Source organism: Dasypus novemcinctus, chromosome 4 (genome assembly GCF_030445035.2).
Source record: "Dasypus novemcinctus isolate mDasNov1 chromosome 4, mDasNov1.1.hap2, whole genome shotgun sequence".
Lineage (NCBI taxonomy): Eukaryota > Metazoa > Chordata > Mammalia > Cingulata > Dasypodidae > Dasypus > Dasypus novemcinctus.
The window spans coordinates 54,833,125-54,852,554 of NC_080676.1; the positions used below are offsets into that span (position 1 = coordinate 54,833,125).

At 37.0% G+C, this 19,430-nt stretch overlaps 1 pseudogene; it reads left to right on the plus strand.

Annotated features, from left to right (window-relative positions):
• Positions 1–18,781: 18,781 nt before the first annotated feature.
• LOC101435180 (ribosomal protein eL22-like pseudogene) lies at positions 18,782–19,147 on the plus strand (annotated as a pseudogene).
• Positions 19,148–19,430: the final 283 nt, after the last annotated feature.

The window sequence follows — 19,430 nt, forward strand, 5'->3', positions numbered from 1 at the left end:
CAGCATTGCGCATGGGCCAGCTCACCACACGGGTCAGGAGGCCCTGGGTTTGAACCCTGGACCTCCCATGTGGTAGGCGGATGCTCTATCAGTTGAGCCAAATCCACTTCCCTCACACATTAACTTCTTATAATGAAAATTTTCAAACAAGTTCAAAAGAAGGGAGAATAGTGTAATCGACCTCTGAACTCACAACAAGCTTCAACAACTACAAACTCAAGGTCAATCTGATTTAATCTATGTCGCTTCTCTCTTACCCACCACACACATGATTATTTTGAAGCCAGCTGCTGATGTCATATCATTTAATTCATACATATTTATTTAAAGATAAGGGCTTTTTCCCCATTTACTAGTTTATTTCGGAGTTGCAAAGATTATTTCTTTTTTCCCATGTTTTTAGAATTTCCTCCATTCAATCTTGGCTGCCCACCAGACCCACAGAAAGTGCCAGGACCTACTTTTCTTGCACTGTACTAGGAACCTTAGCAGATAAGGACTTATTTTAAAACATAATCACAATACCAGAATGCACCCCCCCAAAAGAAAAAAATTGACTGTAATTCCGAAATGTCATCAAATTGATAATTGGTCTTCCAATTCCCCAATTATTTCATAAATTTTTACATTGCTTTTTTTCTTTACTAAAATAAAGTCTACACTTGCATTTCTCTTATCTTAACTAGTGTGATGGTATACTTCATTGTCCAAACTGTGACACATCTGAGAGTAAAAGGGGGCACTCTTAATAATTACTCCAGAAGCAAATATAAATCAGGAAAATCCAGACAAACTGAAATTTTTGGTCACTAAATCTGTTTTAATTTATATGATTCCCTCTTCTCTTTGGCCCCATCCCATCCCCTTCCTACATCCAGTATGTATTTATTGATGAAATCAGGCTGTGTTTTCTGTAGAATTTCCTACAATCTGGGTTTTGAGGAATATATCCAATGGTGCTATTGTTCCTCTCTTCTCTGCATTTCCTACAAACTGGTAGATAGATCCAGAAACTAGACTGACACAGGTTCCTTTTTTAAAACAAGAGGATTTTATAAGTGATATTCCCTACTCTCTTAACCCATTCCATTCTTTCCTTCTAGGCCTCCAAAACAACTGCTTTTGTTGAGAATCTTTTAGATCCATTGCTAAACCCAGTTCTCATTTTATTTCTGTTCAATGCACCTTTTTCACTTGGTTTCCAGGATCCCACATCTCATGTTTTTCCTCTTGCTTCATCTTTTCCTCCTTGGTTTCTTTTTATGAGTTCTCTTCTTCCTGATCTCTTAATGTTCGAGTACCCTACAGCTCAATCCTTGTTCTTCTTCTCCTTCTACATTCCCTCTCTTTATAATATCATCTGGTCTCCATGCTTTAAAAGTTAAATAAGTGCTACCAGCTTAGTTTTATTCTGGAACTCCAGACTCATATATCCAACTGCCTACTCAACAGCTCCACTCTGATGTCTAATAGATATATCAAATTTAATATGACCAAGACTAAAACTCCTAATATTCCCACCAAAACCTGTTCCTCCTCAATCTTTTCCACTTTATTTGATGACAACTCCATCTTTCCAAGTTATGCAGTCCTACAACTTTTTAGACAACCTAAATATCTCTTTTTCCAATATTCTTCTCATTTAATCCATCAGGAAGTCTTGTTAGCTCTACCTGCAAAATATATCCAACCTCTCCCATTACCACCCTGGTACAAGCATCCATCAACTCTCACTTAAATTACTGTAATGGCCTTAAATGGTCTCCTGCTGCTAACGTTAACCCCTAGTGTTTATTCAAAAAACGTCAGCCAAGAGATTATTTCAAAATCTAAGCTATATTATGCCACCCCTTTGCTCAAAGTGGGCATCACCATCCCCAAATCCCAAAGATTGGGGGATGAAGAATGGTTTAAAGTAGACTTTTTATTATTCTGCTACAGACATATTATTGTTCTAGCAATGGAAGAACTCTTACTGATATAAAGGCAGAGGCCACCAAAGATTCTGGGGGATGGGAGAGGGAAGAATAGGTATAATTTTCAGGACATTGGATTTGTCCTGCATGACATTGCAGTGACGAATGGAGGTTATTGTATATTTTTTCATAACTTATGAAATTTTGCCAGAGTATAAACTATAATGTAAACTGTGTCCATGGTTAATAGCAATGCTTCACTATGTGTTCATAAATTATAACAAATGTACCACACTAATGAAGGATGTTGTTAAAGTGGGAAAGTTGGGGGGGGGGGGTGGGAGGGACTGGAGCATATGGGAATCCCTTATTTTTTTATGTAACATTTATCTAACCTAAAGCATCTTTTAAAAAAATAAATTTCAAAAACATATTAGATACATTCCCATTTTTAGGACTTTTCTCTAGCTGTTCCTTTTGTCTGGAACATTCTTCTCCCACTTAGCCAAGTCCCTCATGAAAAGATTACCTTCCCAGTGAGACTTCTCTGACCTTCTACTTAATATTGCAATTTGAACATCACTTTCTCTAGTCCCCTTATTTCACTTTACTTTCAAGTTTTCCATATCATTTATCACCATCTAGCCTACTACATAATTTACTTATTCATTATGTTTACTGTCTATCATACATCTCTCCCCTTCTAGAACATAAGGTCTTCAAAGGCAGGGATCTTTGTTTTGTTCCCTGAAAACTCTCGAGAGCCTTGAACAGTATCTAGTTCATGGGCAGCCCTCCATCTAGTCAGTCAAATGTTTGCTGAATTAATGTTTAATGAATGAAAGATTACTCTTGCTGCTGTGTGAATACTGTTTCAGTGTGGGCACTTATTTAGGAAGTTACTGCAATGTTCCAAGTGAGATCTAGGGTGGTAGCAGTAGTGATGGAAAGAAGTTAGCACACTAAAATGTATTTTGGAATATTTTTTATAATAAAGTGAATGAGAGAATGTGCAGTGGGAGAGAGGGAAGAATCAAGAATGATGCTTACATTTCTTGGATGAGCAACTGAGTGGCTGGTTATGTTGTGGGATGGTTAAGAAAGGAGAAAAACAGATTAGGGGGTGAATCAAGATTCCATATTGGGGGAGTGGGTGTAGCTCAGTAATTGAGTTCCAGCTTCCCATGTACAAGGTTCTGGGTTCAATCCCTGACACCTCTAAAAAGAAAGGAGTCCATATTGGATGATATTGAATGTTAAATGTGAGATGACTGTGAGCCATCCAAGAGGTAATTGCAAGCACATGATTAGATATGAAAGTCACAATTAGAATTCTTCATTATGCTTAGATATCTGGGAATACTCAATATAAGAATAGAATTTATACCTACAGGAATGGGTAAATTCACCCAAGATGAGAAAATATATATAGTTTTATCATCTACTGAAGAGGCTCTCAGTCTGGTCCTTGGGTCAGGCAGGGTAAAGGATACTGAGAAGAAGCAATCTGTGAGTGTTGGAGGAGAAGGAAGTAGTATCATAAAGGCCAAAAGCAAGAATGTTCCTAGAAGCGATCAAGTATACATTGTCTTTGGTAACACAGACATTATTGGTGACCTCATTGATGGACAGTTTCAAGTTTCAATTGCAGTGGTGGGAATGGAAACCGATTATGTACCAATATACTACTATGTTTTAAAATTTTATTACAGTAGGAAATAAAATTCCCATAAAATTTCAATAAAATTAGACTAACCCAATTATCCACTCCAGGGTAAAAGACTGCAGGTAGTGGTAGACGATAGCAAATACTGTAGATCCAAAGTTGCCTTTTGAATCTAGAGATCAGGGTAGGTATATTGAATTAGTAGTGGCACCAAATGATATGACCTTACCATCACAATCTAATGAGTGGAGACAATATTGAGGAACAGAGAGCAAATACATGGCATACACATCCATTCTTGTCAATGATCACATTCCTTCCTTCTGAGCTAGAATAGTTTCAGAGACTCACAGTACCCTAGGTGGCCCTTACTAGTTGATGACACTTGGCCAGGAATTGAACCCATTTGCCTTCTGTGTTCTAAACTAATCCAAGTCCCATCCTCCTTATCTAATCTTCTCCACTTCTATGACCAGACCACAAGACTACAAGCTGTCATTTAGCTTCTGCTTCAGCAGGCATAGAGGATTTCTATCTTCTTTAGTTTAAATAAAAACCTGATTCTTCCCATTATCTTCCACTCTTTAGAACATTTTGGGACCCCAAGAGCCACAATAATCTTTTTTGTACCCTCATTGTTACCAGCTATTATGTTTCCCTAGAAATTTCTCCTGTCCAAGAGAAGCAACTTCAGCATCTTTATCAAAGTTTCCTAATATTAAATTGTTTCTAGTCCCATACCACCTCAGTCACTTTACCAGCACTCCCATTTGCCTGAAAAACAAACACTTCCACATCATTCCCACCACCATGTTTACAAGCTTAGACTGAAGTAGAAAACTGGAAAGCTGGCACCAAACAAGTAACTGAAAAACAAACGGAAAAACCACATCTATTTCTAACTTATGTGTAGTCCCTGCTACCATATGCTAGAAGTTATCTTCCAAGGATGGAGGAGAGTGAAAACGAGTCTAAAGGGCTCCGCGGGGATTACGGGAGATCATGCAAAGCAAGTGTACATTACGGCTGTTGGAACTTTGGTAGTCTAACTACTGAGTGGAACAGATGATTTATTAGCAGGACTTTTTTCCCTTGGGCCATGTGAATTTTAGAATTGAAATATCTAGCAGAATAAAAATAGGTTCTGAATAAAATTACAGCATATTGAAGATGAATAAATTTAACTAATAGCCTAATAAAACAGACTGCATTATCCTTCAGCCAATTTTTACATAAAGGGAACACTATTATCACCCCACCTTAAGCTTTCAGAGAAAAACATTTCACATGATTTTGCAGGTCTCTTAGGACTTACCTTGTTAGAGCAATATGAGGAATTGATCAAAACAAAAGCATTACATTTTACTTCAAAATAGATTTTAAACTCTAAGGACAGAAGCCTTTTTTTTTTTCATTCTGGTATTTAATCCAGTGATCAGAATATAAAGCATACTCAAATTATGCACTTAGTGACATAAAAGTAATAAAAATTATTAATGAAAAAATGAAAACATGCTATAAACATAAGAAATCCATTAATTTCTTCAGTATTTTTATTGCTAGATCTGCAGAAACACCCAAAGATTTCAAAGTGTCCTTCAGAAATTTATCTCTCTTGGGTATCCAACTGATACCCATGGGGAGCTTAAACAAATCATATTGAAAAGCATTGAGGACTTCCATTTGCACAAGACAAGATGAAGACCTCATTTCTTTACCTGGTCATCTCTTTTTTGGTATTTCTGTCTTTGCTAATAACTTTTTCTGATGGTCAGTATTTTCTCTTAAGTAGCATCCTGTTAGAAAACCTCAACTGCATCAATTTCTTTGCAGGACTCCATGAATATAGTTGAGAGTTTCACAGCCCTCTTTTTTCCTTTTCTCTTTCTTTATTCAATGGTTGGTCCCATTGTTTCATTTTTCAGTAAGTCTTCTTACTTCCACCAATAAGAAAGAACAGAGTTGCTCTGCGGAAGGTCACATATCTCCTGCGGCACAGGTCTGCCGACCATACCTAAAGCTTTAAATTCGTAAAGCTTTTATCCTAAGAAGTGATCAAAATAACATTGGCAGTGGTTGAATCACTTGAAAAATTAAATTAAAATACTTCCTAAGGGTAGGTTTAGGGAATCTTGGCTTTAATCTTTCTGAGCAGAATACTTATCAAATGCACAATCCTTAGGATGAAGCCATTCTCAAAATAAGGAAAAGAAGTTAGGAAATTATTTATTATACTCTTAGAGGCACAGGGACAACGAGCAAAGGACACTCCTACTTTATTGAGTAAGCAGAGTTTGAACTTTATTTACATAAATTGCTAGATCCCTTACCTTTGGTCAGAAGAAACTCTCTACATAAAAATACCCCTGTTATTATATTCTCCCATCCTGAAAAGATAGAAATACTTTCTCAGTTGGAGATCTCTTCAATTTTATCAGTCACTCACTCCAGTTTACGGATATCCTTCTCATTATAATCAAAATTCCATATGTGTGTGCATGTGTGTTAGTATGCATATATCCATTTGTACACACCCTGGTGATATGAGAGCTTCATGCCTTGATTCTGTATGAAACAAAAGGGATTATGCCTTTACCCTAAAAGTAAGCAAAAGAGAATCATAGCATTTCAGAGCTTCAAAATTCCCCAGAGATCATATATTTCAACTTCTTCCTTTTAAAGATGAAGAAACTGAGGCCCAGGGGTTAAATTACTAGGGAAATACTATAACGTGCAATTTAAACAGCCCTGCCTCAAAATAGCTTATTCAGTGATCCTAGTCTTTTTCCACCTGGTCTAAAATTCTCATCAGTCTCTCAATGCCTGGTGCTTAAAGTACTTATATCAATTACTCAATAGGGAGTGGAATCATTGTTCTTATATGTATATTGTGGAAACTGGCACTGAAATGAAGAAAAATTATGAACTAGGCACAATTTGTCTTTGATCCCTTTGGACCTCTTTCTTACTCTTGCTTTTTTCTCTTTTGCTACCTCAGAGATCCCTTTTGCTTCTGAAGTTTGCTCCTAGCATGACTCCAACTGTCATTTTCGAGTCCCAACAGAGACCCAAATAATTCTACAATACCTCACAGCCTATACAAGCTTATTCAACTCATGTTCTATTAATCTGCTTAACCAGGTCCTAGTATGGTAGACTACAGTCTAGAGGTCACTACCATTTTTCGTAGTCTTCCAAAAAATTCACTTTTTACAATTTACTGGCATTTTAAGTAGAGAGGTATAAATAGGTTGAGATATAAGGCTCCTTATAGCACATAGCTTTAAATGTTGACACTTCAAATGGAATAATTCTAGAACAGTAATGCTTCATGGTTAGGCATGTCCCTTCCCCAAAGTCTGCCCCTCAGCAGTGTACCACTATCACTCTCATAGTCATTACTTTTGTTTTACATCTACCCATAGGTATTTTCCCTACCAGAATCTATAAATATCCTTTTTCTCCTTGACATTTTCCTGGGTCATTGAGAAGGCTTCAAGTAGGGAACATAAAGCTTGTGGACTTTTTTCTGTATAAACTAATGGTCCCTATTTTCCCAATATTGTTTTGCTTTGATTTTTCAAGGTCAGTTGAAATTTCTTTATCTTAATAATGGAGACATTTAAACACTCCTTGTAATGGTAATAAGGATAATTACAGCACAAATATTTATTGAGTACTTCCTATGTGTCATACAGTTTACTAAGCATTTTACATGCTTTGTCTAATAATAACTACTACTAACTATTATTAACATCTCATGTTTTGTTGATATGGAAACTGCTGGGTATGTGATCTTAGGCAAATTACTCACATTTCTGGGTCTCTCTAAGATGGGAATGATAATAACACCAACCTCAATGAAGATTCAGTGAAATAATCCACATATTTCACTCAGTGAAATATTTCAGTCAGTGCCTGACAAAGTAAGTGCTCCATAAATGTTAGCATTTATTGAATAACTTGTCTTAGGTCTTGGCTTTAATAATGGATGGAGCCAGGGATAAAAAGCCAGGTAGTCAGCCTCCAGGAATATGTTCTACTGTCTCTGAAATTGTACATGTACTTTACATGATGGTGTAAATGATGCTTTAAATGATTATTATCAAACATCAGCTTAGTCTCTGAAGCATGATAGCAGCTATCCCCTTACAGTTTGCTTTTTCCAAATGAACTAAGGTTAACCCATTGAAATTTTATTTTTAGTTTTCCTATCTTCTTTAATGAATTTCAAATTTTGCAGCAGCAGTCTTCCATTTATCTAACACTTTCATTATAAGTGCTAGCCTATATACAGTGCCAAAGACAAAACTAAGTCTGAGACAAAATTTACAAAGTCTGTTTATTCATAAACTTTGGCAAGGAAAACCCATCTTTTCTTTCAGCAGGGGTTCAAAAGTAGAAGGAGAGCAAGTTTTATAGAGCAAACACTGATACACTCTGATTAGCAAGTGTTCTACTAAGGTGGAAATTTTGGAAGCAGGGAAGAGTGTTAATTGGTCTTCAGGAGTTGGAAGTCCTTGGTTGACTGCAAAGTGGCAAGCAACAGTTTGGGGACATTTCAAAAGAGGAAAGAGTGTTCAACGTTAGTGGCAAAGGGCTTTATGTGGCCAAGCATTTATTGAAACAAGTGGTGGTGATGGTAGCTGCCATGGCAGTAGTTTCTCAATATTCTCAAGTGATGCTCATTGAACCCTGTGAGGAAGGCAAGGCAGCCATTATTACTACCCCCAGTGCAGGTGAGAGAATAGTGGTAGATGAATTAAGGTATCCCAGCTTTTAAAACGAAGAACCTGGACTAGGTTCTAGGTTTTCTCCTTCCCTAGTCATTGTTCTTTCCCCCAAGTTACAATGATTCCATTCCTCTTTTGCCAACTTAAAAAAAAAACTTGCAATCATTTATTTCATATGTAATCAAAAGGTATTTCCACCATGTTAGGAAAATGGTTTGCAAATTACTTTAATCCCACTGACAATTAGAAAGTAGTTTACATTGAGGACGTAAAAGCTGCATGCAGTATTACTTAGAGTTGGTCCTGTTGCCTTCCAGATGAAGGATTCTCTCCGTAAGATTTTCTGACCTGCACAATCTTTAACCTCCTCCAAATATCTCATTAAACCAGGCACAGACATTGTGAGGAATACCTTATTTTGTTCCGAAGGAGTAAAGAGCTTATTAAGAAACAAGAAAAGAGATAGTGCACAACCCCAGACACAGGTGCAGGTGTGCTATAGGGTGAGACACACCTGTGAGGCCCCAGGTTCGGCCTTTTTAAGCTGTCTCCCCTCCTCTTTCCTAATGCTGGGAAGGAGCCCCAGCTGGTTGCTAGTCTTACCAGTTGCCTTATGATCCCCACCTTTAGCTCACAAGGGGCCAAAGATGAGAACATTTGTTTGGAGTAACGGGGACTAATGAGGAGGCCTAATTGGAGTTATTTGGGGCTTCTACTTGGCCCCGGAAAGAGTTTCAAATGGGACCTCGTGGCAGGGTCTTGGCAGGATCTTTCCAGCTTTGGTCTTAGTAGCAACATCAGGAGGTTTCCAAGTGGAGACTAGTGGCCATGTTCTCTGCCAGGTCCCAGCTGTAGTTCATCTTTCCTTTTCCCTATACTAACCAGACTCAACCCCCTCTTCCAAGAATTTATACCATTTTTCTTAAGGGGATGCTGAAGGGCAATGGTCATTCTTCTGTGGCGGCTTCCTGCTTGTTAGCGGCAGTAGTCCCTGCCTAACAGGGTGTGAAACTCTTAGGCTAGGGAATATCTTTCTTATAATAAATTTATAGTATATATTTTTTATCTTTAACATTTTCTGAGGCTTTGTCTGCACTTCTTATTTCCTCTTTAACAGCTAAAGCTATTACATGAGAAGAAATCTTTCTTTTTGTGGCTGGATGACGTGGTCAGTTAAAAACATAGGAAGCTTTTTCTTCTACAAGCAATCTTGCCTCTCCATTTTTATAAAATCTAGTCTCAAGCAATTTCTCCCAGTTCAAAAACAGCATGACACAGTAGAGAGCCCTGAGTGGATTGAGGTCACTTGGGTGCCTCAGCAACAGAGCATGCCCCAGGGAACTTGAATAACCATTTTTAATGAATACCTTAAAAATGCATCTGCAGATATGGAAAAAGTAAACCTAATATAAACTACGGATGATAGCTAATATTACTATTTGAATAATTTTGCATCAACTGTAACAAAGGTAACTATTGTTTAAAAAATTAGTAAGTACAATTACAAAAAAAGTGCTAACTTGATTGTAACAATGTTTCACACCAATGTAAGGTTTTGGTGGTGGGGTGGTATATGGGAATCCTGCATTTTATGCATGATTGTCTGTAAACCTACATCTCTAATAAAAAAAAATTTAAAAATACATCTGCAGAGTTCATATTTGAAAACCTTTTTTAAGTGTCAAGATATTAGCCTTAGTAACTGTAGAAGAAAATGCAGTGCTTGGTCCACTGCAATCTCCATGACTTCAACCTTTTTCTCTTTCCTGCCCCTAACCTTACCAGTGTAAAGATAATTGATGCTGGCAAGTGAATTAAAAGAGTTAAAGCCAGCATTCCCATGAAACTATATCCATTTGCATCACTGAAATTAGTTGGAAGTACTATAATCCATCTTTAGTAATGCAAATACTATTTTTGGAAATTACAAAGAAAATGTACACTAAGACAAATATCTGTGGAGGAAGGCTAATATAACCTCTAAGGCTTGTTCTTAACTCCTTGATTTTTAGAAAAGAATTTGGCTTATAATTTTCTATGAATCTGTGTCAAAGAAAAATAAGAAGTGACTTCCAAAGTTATAAAGGCAAATTAAACTTTTCTGTGATCAGTGTGAACAGTAAAAGGAAGGGAGAAGAGAATAGGACCAGGGACCTGCCTGTTCCTGAGGTAGGGCTTATTTGGCTACTGAGAAAAAACATTGGGCATCCGAAACATTTCAAAGAGTAAACACAGGCCAGGAGACAGCACTTAGACTCTGAGTGCTAATATTCTTGGTGGTTTAATGGAAGCAAACTGAAAAATTAGTGAGAAAATTAATAGATTGTACCTTAAGCATTTATCTCTATACTTCTAAAGCAACATCTTTAAAGTAGTGGTGGTTTACTATAATTAGAGCTCACCTACTCAAAAGCAAGTTGTATTAGTCAGCCAAAGGGGTGCTGATGCAAGGTACCAGAACTCTGTTGGTTTTTATAAAGGGTATTTATTTGGGGTAAAAGTTTATAGTCACAAAGCCATAAAAATAAGTGACTTCCCTCACCAAAGTCTGTTGTCACATGTCGGAGCAAGATGGCTGCCAGTCTCTGCAAGGGTTCAGCCTTCCTCTTCCTCTTAAACTTCCATGGCCCCAGCTCTTCTGATCTCAGCTGTAGGCTGGCATAAGGCTCATCTTTCTTCCCAGGGCCCATCTCCTTCCAGGTTCGGCTGCTCTGCTCGCTCCACAAGGCCAGCTGTAAACTATCAGGCCAATGGCTAGGCTCTCTCCCCAGGGGTCCAGAGTCAAAAATTAAGCTTTCTCTTCTGCCATGTCGTTTTCTGTGTGAGTGTCCACATATCAAGGGGACAGGGACTCAACATCCTACTGACATGGCTGAATAAAAGCCCTAAGCTTAATTTAGTCAAGTAAAAGTGAAACCTCTGAACTTAATGCAATCAAAGGGTATCATGCCCAGAGGAACAGACTAGTTAACAAACATAATATTTCTTTTTGGAATTCATCAATACTATCAAACTGCCACACAAGGCTTATATTTTATATAAAATATTGACATAGAAAAATAATGATCAAATTATGGAGGCCCAAGAAGAGCATTACCAGTTAGAAATCCTAGAGAACATAAGCCTTTCTTTTCAGAACATACAACAGTAGCAGCTATCTATCTAGGTATTAGAATAATCTTTTTGAGCAATAATATTAATCCTTGAAAATACAATCTAAAAGTAAAAGCATAAAGCAATATCCAATGAATTTCCACAACATATCCTTTGCCTAGGTTGAATGATGATGTGCTTATGTAAGGTCATAGATTTATTTCCCCAAAGCATAGTGTCTTTTCTCAAACTTAGTCAAATCTGAAAGCATCATCATAATAGCCTAGCTTAAAGCTTCAAGTGTACTTATTTGATTTAGGTGAGAATGACAAAATAATTTGTAAGTCAATTTCTATAGTAGTTATTTGAGTCATTAAACAACTATCTATTTTAATTATTATGAAAACAGAAATAACAGGTCTGTATAATGGATGATTTGAGTATTTCATCCATTTTGCAACTAAACTGATAGGCCATGTGTCCCACATATTTATGGCTCAGTGATTGGCCATTAAGAAAAACAGGGAAACAATTAATATCAGACCCCCTGTAAAGATTTCAATATGCTATTAACAATAATGGCTTCCATTAGTAGCAAAAATAAATAGACATCTTTGGGTTTGTCTTTATTCTATATTAACTTTTCCCATACCACAAAATTTCAAAATTACAAGTTAGGGTTGAAGTATTGGAGGTTAAAAATTAGGAATGAATTTTTGGCTGTCTACTAATTCTTGGCTGTCCTTTCCAATATAAAATTCTAGACCAAAAAACAAGAAAAATAAACTACATACAATGAAGTCTTACTGTGCCAGGCATTTTCATTTATAGCATCAATTAAATCTTCATAACTATCCAATATGGAAACTGTGATGATCTCCATTCCCTAGAAGGGGAACTTAGGGCTCTCTTCTCTAGAAGAGAAGTTAAGGAATCAATAAAAAATACACTGGTGTTCAGTGGCAAAGACAAGAAACTCCTCTTCCCCTACCACTCCCATCTGGATTCGATTTTTTTCCTTTTCTTTTAATTAGAGAAATTGTGGGTTCACAGAAAAATCAAGAATAAAATACAGTTTTCCCATATACCACCCTGCTTTAATCCCTTGCATTGGTGCAGTACATTTATTACAATTGATTAAAGCACCTTTTTACAATTGTACTATTTTACTCCATATTTTAAAACTCTGTATATGCAGCCTATTAACTACATCAAATATATAATTCAGCACTGTTAATTACATTCACACTGTTGTGCAACCATCATCATCCATTACCAAAATATTTCCATCATCCCAAATAGAAACTCTGTACATTTTAAGCATTAACTTCCCATTCTCTAACCCCACCTCCCTCTGGTAATCTATATTCTAAATTCAAACTCTGTGAGTTTGTTTATTCTAATTATTTAATATCAGTGAGATCATACAATATTTATTCTTTTGTGTCTGACTTGTTATCAGTCAACATGATGTCTTCAAGTTTCATTCATGTTGTCACATGTAATAGAAGTTCATTACTTTTTTTTCTTTAAACTCATTTTATTTTGTTTTATTTTTTATCCACCCCCCCCCTTTGCAGCTTTTTGCTTGCTGTCTGCTTTCTAAGTCCATTTGCTGTGTGTTCTTCCATATCTGTATTTTTATTATTTTTATTTGTTTATTCCTCCCCCTTGCAGCTTTCTTGCTGTCTGCTCTCTGTGTCCATTCACTGTACATTCTTCTGTGTTTTTGCTTGTCTCCCTTTTTGTTGCATCACCTTACTGAGTTGACTTTTGGGCCGGTGACTCTCCACAGTGTGCGACTGAGCCTGCCTTCACAAGGAGGCCCTGGGATGCGAACCCAGGGCCTCCCATATGGTAGATGGGAGCCCAACTGATTGAGCCACAGCCACTTCCCTCATTACTTTTTATGGTAGAATAATATTTCATTGTGTTTATTTTTCATCCATTCATCAGCTGATGGATACTTGGGTTGCTTCCATCTTTTGGTAATTGTGACTAATGCCACACTAAACATGGGTGTGCTAATATCTGTTTGAGTCCCTGCTTTCAATCTCTTTGGTTATACACCTAGAAGTGGGATTTCCAGGTCATATGGTAGTTTTATACTAAACTTTCTGAGAAACTTTCAAAATGTCTTCCACAGCAGCTGCAGCTACCATTTCACATTGCCAACAGCAATGAATGAGTGTTTCTGTTATTTAGATCCTGTCCAACACTTGGAATTTTCCATTTTTAAATAGTAGCTCTGGTAATTTGAAGCTGTGTGTACCCCAGAAAAGCGTGTTCTTAATTTAATCCATTCCTATTGGCATACTCTTAATTTCTGTTTATCTGTGTATATTTTGAATTCTCCATCATTTTTGAATGTCACCTTTGCTGGATAAAGAATTTTTGGCTGGAAGCTTTTTTCTTTTAGCACCTTAACTATGTCACTTAAGGCACCTTAACAGTGTCTTCTTGCCTCCATGCTTTCAGATGAGAAATCAGTACTTAATCTTATTTAGCTTCCCTTGTGTGTGATGGTTTTCTTTTCTCTTGCTGCTTTCAGTATTCTCTCTTTGTCTTGAGCATTGGACAATTTAACAACTATATGTCTTGGAGTAGGCCTGTTGGGATTTATACAGTTTGGGGTGTGCTGCACTTCCTGGACATGTACATCCATCTTCCTCAATAGAGTTGGGAAATTTCCAGCTATTATTTCCTCCAACACACCTTCTGTCCCCTTTGCCTTCTCTTTTACCTCTGAGATGCCTATAATGCATATATTTGTGTATTTTGTGTTGTCATTCACATTCCTAAGTCCCTGCAGGATTTTTTCTAACTTTTTTCTATCTCTTCTTCTATCTGTTTGATTTCAGATGTACTGTCTTTCACATCACTAATTCTTTCCTCTGCCTGATTCAATCTGTTGTTATGTGCTTCCAGTTTACTTTTGAGTTCTTGATGGATTGTGCTTTTCATCATCATAATATCTCCTATCTTTTTATGTATGTTTAAAATTTCTTCAGTATGTTCTCCCTGTGTCTTTTTAATATCCTCAATCTCTTCCTTCAATTCATTAAGTTGCTTCTTGATATTTGTTTGGACAGCTCTGATTAGTTATTCCATGTTTGGCATCTCCTCCTGATTTTTAGTTTGTTCGTTGGACTAGGCCATGTCTTCCTATTTCTTAGTAGGGTTTATAATATTTTGTTGGTGTTAGGCATCTCTTTATCTTGATGGGTGTATTCAGTTGATTAGTTTCTCTCTCTACTCTAGGGTTTTATTTAGTTGCTGTTTTTGTGTATGTGGTAAGTTTTCTCTTTGACACTTTGTTCCTCTTATTCTATTTCCTTGCTGTTGTCTATGTTCTCTTGAAAGAAAATACTAGGTCCAGAGAAAAGGAGAGAGGTAAGAAGAGAAAAAGGATAATAGTAATAATAATAGTAAAATGTAGAAGGGGAACAAATAAGACCTAGGAAAATGAATAAAGTAACTCATGTAAGAAGTGCAGAGGAATAAGAATAAAACAGTGTGGGACAAACAATGAAATGAAGAATCGAATAGAGAAAAATATCTAGAATGAATCAAAAGGCCAGAATGATAAGAAAAGAGGGAAAGAGAAAATATAGTAAGAAAAAAAATTTTAAACAAAGAAAACAGAGAATAGAGGAGATAGGAATAAAAACAAGAAAATTGAAGACTAAACAAAGAAAGCTGGAATATAAGTACAGAAATAGAAAGCAGAAGATAGGAAGATGAAGGAAGGAAAAGAAATAGTGTAAGTAGACAAAATTGATACACAAAAAAGGGGGGGACAAAGAAAGGGGGATACACAGCAAACAAAAACAAGACAGTAGCATCTAATTTTTTAAAATGGTGGTGGGGAGAAAGAAGGGGAAAAAAACAAAATACAATCTCAAGTAAACAATCAAACAAAAACTTAGGAAAAACAGTCTTCCATCTTAGGTGCCTGAGGAGTTTCTCAGGCTGCCAGTGTTCATCAATCAATTACCCTGCAGCCTGCCCTCTGCACGTTTTGAATCAGGTTTTAGTGAGTAGACTAAGTTAAATTTTTAAAAAGGAACCATTTTTTAAGAAAAATAAGAGACCCAAGAGAAGCTAATGCAAAAATAATGTCTATGTGTCCCCTGTCCTAGGTGTTTGATATCCTGGTGGATCACTACGCTCAGGAGAGCCAAGAATGAATATATTCTAAATAGAGACTCCTCCACTGGTCTAAACTTTCTCGCTGGGTCAGTTAATTAGAGAGCTATCCAGTCACTTTCCCTAGGGCAGGTTTGACTCTTTCCTGTTGGGGAAATTCCTGCTGATCAGGAGTCAGCCTATCCCTTTCTATTCTCATTGCTTTTTCTCCCAGGGCAGCAGAACATGATAGCCTGTCCTGACAGGCCCCCTCACCTCTCCTGGTCAGGTTGAGTTCCTTTCAGAAATTCATATGGACCCTGGTATCTGAACTCACCACAGAGAAATGATGCTCAACCTTCTTTCAGACCTCCCCCTCCTCCCACTGAACCCAAAATAGGCCCTTGGAAGGTTATTAAGTGCTTCCTACTGCCCACCTCCCTTAGGGGAGTTGGAATTTTGATAGTTTTCCACACTAGACTAGTGAGTTGCCTGACTCCACCCTCTCCCAGCCCAAGTTCCTCTCTCCCAGGTCATCTAGGTAAATCAGGCTGCTTGTGCAATTTCTTCCCACTCCCTGGGGCCACCTCTTACCAGCTGGTATGCTCCCTAAAGGTCAAAGGAGATCCATATGATCAAACCCACAGAAAAGAAACTCCTTTCCATCCTTTGCCAGAACCTTTTTACTTCCAAGAAATACTCCTTCCTGCTCGGTGGCTGGTGGGAGTCAGGGAGTTCGCAGAAGATTTTTGCCTTAAAAGTGGGGCTTAGCCATCTGCTCTTTCTAGCCATCGGGGAAAGAAACTCATGGTTTTCCCTTGGGCTTTTTGTCTCTTCGCCCAGTTCCCTCCAGATCGATACCCTGATGCCTCCTGCTCTGTGGGTTCCCAAAACAGCTCACTCAGAAAAGGTCTTGCCCCTTCTCAGCTGTTTTTTGTGAGAGAGCTGATGAGTGCCCATTTAAAATGATGCCATCTTGCTGGGTCTCTAGTATGATTTACATGGCAAGGTTAACGGTATGTTATCACAATAAAAATAAATTTTAAAAATTGGTGTTAATAACACTCTTCATTGTTATTTTTACCATTGAAAATGAATATTTTTCACTAATGATCCTTTAGTGTCAGACCTACTGTCCTGCATATTATTTGGCATTAAAGTTTTTGATGAACATTATTTCTCTCTATCTTTAAACTCCTTCCAAATCTTTGTTGAAAACTCTCTGAAGAGAGTTTTATCTTCAAGGTCTTGTGAGATATATTCCAACTTTTCCCAAGAGCCCATATAGTTTAGAAAACCAATTTCTTGTTCATGGCCCTTCATATTCAGTCAACTATTCATTTCTAGTATCTTCTTTTTTTAAAATACCATGTAAGTTTCTCAGGAGTCCAAAATAACTGGGTACCCAGTTTATGCTGCTTTTGATCGTTTCTTTTGTCACCACAAGTGAGTAATAGTCCTAGTTTCAATGCCCTCAGATTCTCTCTCTCCCTAGTAGGTTTCAATGCCACTACTCCCATACTGTTCTTCAATATAGAGTAAACATCCACCCCTAAGATTCTTCTTCCTACATTATTACAGGCTTTCTTAAATATATTAATTTCTCTGAAGTCCTGCTGTGAATTTTTAAATGTGGAAACAATTTCAATAAGGCTTCCAGATATACCGTTAGTAAGAAATTGAGCCATAACTAAAACCCAGTGTTCTTACTACTATTATCACACTGTCACAGAACTTAAATAACTCCTAATCCCTGAAGCTATAAAATCCAGTTAGGAACCTAGAGTAACATGTACATGGAATAAATAGTAAACAACAAGAGACTATAATGTGTATCATTCATTACGAGTTTTCAAACAAGTTCAGTAAAAAAGTATGGGAATAATATTATAGGAAACAGGAATCACACAGATTAAGGAATTAGAAATGTTCTCATGAGAAAAGTGGAATTTCAACTAGGACTTCAGCATTGGATAGGCAATAGTTCAGGCAAGGATTTTCAAGGAAAGTTAAGACACACACTAGGAATATCCTTGACACACTCCTAAGACATAAGGACATGAACCTGAAAAAAAGAAGGCATGCATTGTCACCAACAGTATTGTCTAAATAGTGAGGACTCACAGTATATAGACTTTGAGGGTCAGACATTGCAGCAAATATAGCACATTATATAGTATTAATAGCTACCCAAACTGGAACTCCACAGGCATGGCCTCAGGATTCTACAAGTTTTCTACAAATTTCTAAACTCTGTTTTCATTTAATTGGTATCTAAATAAATACATATCATTATATTAATTTGTGGTACATACAACATCTCTTACCTGACCCATGATTGACCTTGCCCTGCCCTCCTTCTCAGACACCCTTTCCTGTAACACCCTAAAGTATGCCAAGCTTTGGCTCCTACAATCTGTGTAATGCATGCCACTCCAAGTAAATCTTGTTTTGAGAAAGAGCACATACTGAGATATTTTCCCAATGCCTGCATGCAAGCCCTACACTTAGCCACCTTTGTTTCTCAACCATAGAATTTCAAGTGAACTTCTTGCCAATCAGCTGTCCATCGTGATGGCTCATCATACTAAACCATGCCTCTTTCTTTGGAATCTCAACCAGTCCCATTGCAGGGCAGCTGGATCTTCCCCTATTTCTTCTTTCAGGGTATGTCCTGCAGCTGGTTCAGCAGGACACAACAATTCATCCAGGTAACAACCTTAATACCAAGTACTAACATTTGTATATGTATGTGATTATATTGGTGCCAACTACTTTAATTATTGAAGGCTTCTGAGAAAAGAATAGAGACAAACTCAATACAGAAATGATGCATTCACACCAAACAAGGGCAAAATGAAATCACAGAGTAATGGATGGATAAAGGTTTCAAAACAATTCAAATGGAAAAAATGATGTTTTACAGTGGCATAGGCATAACAAATGGAAATAATTTATCTATAAAATTAATACTACATTCACATTGTTAGCAGAGGTTTTGCTTCAACAAACCACTGTCTGTCTCATTAAGAATGCTAATTTTAATTATATTGAATCATAAATTAAATTTATAAATTTATTTGTTCTATGCTTGTACAAGAACTGTAAGCACAAAGAATCTGTAAGAAGCTTTCTATGTGTTTATCTTAACTTAATAAAAATTAAATCTGTACTGGCCACCTATGAGAAATTTTGTTGTTTTAAAATGAGGTCATTCCTCTCTGATGGCTTAGCTGGTTCTCAAGATGGCCCCAAAAGACAGGACGCCCAAGAAGTCAACCTGGAAGTTTAACTTGGATTTTACTCATCCAGTAGAAGATGGAATTTTTGATTCTAGAAATTTTGAGCAGTTTCTATGGGAGAAGGTTAAAGTCAATGGAAAAACTAGAAATCTGGGAAATGCTGTTCACATTAAACACTTTAAGAATAAAATCACAATTGTTTCTGAGAAACAGTTCTCTAAAAGGTATTTGAAATATCTTACCAAGAAATACCTCAAGAAGAACAGTCTTCACGATTGGCTGCGTGCGGTTGCATCTGACAAGGAGACTTATGAACTTCGTTACTTCCAGATTAATCAAGATGAAGGTGGATCTGAGTCTGAAGACTAGGTGAAACCTCCCCTCAGAGGCTTTGCTTACTGAAAAAACAATTGCAGTGTTCAAGATAAAGAAATTTCTAGAAAGGGACTTTTAATTTATTGGTGAATAAAAGCATAGTAGTCTGTTAAAAAAAAATAAAATAAAATGAGGTCCACCCGAGGTGCTTGATATGGATAGTAGTTTTCTGGATGAATGTCCATTTACAGATTCATTGAACTGAACATTTAATATTTGTAGCTATGTTATTCTTCATTTAAAAAGTGGGGAAAAACAAGCAAAAAAATAAACAAAA